Here is a 915-nt window from a genome sequence, read left to right as displayed (position 1 = left end):
CTCCGGGGGCGCGCGGGTGCGCGGATTCTCTTCGGCCGCCATTCAACGATCAACTCAGAACTGGCACGGACTGGGGGAATCCGACTGTCTAATTAAAACAAAGCATTGCGATGGCCCTAGCGGGTGTTGACGCAATGTGATTTCTGCCCAGTGCTCTGAATGTCAACGTGAAGAAATTCAAGCAAGCGCGGGTAAACGGCGGGAGTAACTATGACTCTCTTAAGGTAGCCAAATGCCTCGTCATCTAATTAGTGACGCGCATGAATGGATTAACGAGATTCCCGCTGTCCCTATCTACTCCAGGGAAAAGCGGTCTGCGCAGCGCCACCTGGGGGAGGTGTGTTGCCTCCCATAACTGGGTTAAAACCGCCAGGAGACCCCCTGATTCCCCGAAGTCAACGAACGCGTCGGGGCTCAGAGGAACCTGAGTGGGGCGGGGACCGTAATGTCCAATCTCGTGGCCTTGTCGTGGCTCTCTGGCTCAGTAACCCCCTTAGATGGGGCGAAGCTAACACGGGATGGGCCGTCCATGCATGACGTTAAACGGCTAGCCCTTAACTGGGTGCAATCCTCACGGTCCGCACTGGCCCACCGTTAACTAGCAAAAGCGGTGGGTGAGACATGGTCGGTCATGATCCCCCGGTACGTGTGGAGACCCCCCTGGGGAACGTAACTCGGGCTTGAGTGCCGCACCGTCTCGTTGATGTCAAACTCCACATATAAGACCCAGCTACCACCATCAACATCTCTGGGCTGTGGATTTGTGAGGGTTGTCGTGTGTCAAGGTAGGACGTAAAACTCCCGTCGCGGCAAGACGATAAGTGCCCCCAACCCAAGCGAAAGCAAAGGGTGCATGGCGCAGGGGAAGCTGCGTAACGAGAGACACACCATCTGTCTCTCCTGAGTTGAGCGCGG

General features: G+C 56.5%; 1 pseudogene; it reads left to right on the top strand.

Moving 5' to 3' along the window:
* The window catches only part of LOC126314051 (large subunit ribosomal RNA), a 2,974-nt pseudogene extending 2,660 nt beyond the window's left edge, over positions 1-314 (top strand).
* The last annotated feature ends 601 nt before the right edge of the window (positions 315-915 follow it).

This window comes from Schistocerca gregaria, unplaced genomic scaffold (assembly GCF_023897955.1).
Source record: "Schistocerca gregaria isolate iqSchGreg1 unplaced genomic scaffold, iqSchGreg1.2 ptg000524l, whole genome shotgun sequence".
Classification (NCBI taxonomy): domain Eukaryota; kingdom Metazoa; phylum Arthropoda; class Insecta; order Orthoptera; family Acrididae; genus Schistocerca; species Schistocerca gregaria.
Note: the sequence above shows the minus strand (reverse complement) of the source record. Positions and strands in the feature narration are given on the sequence as shown.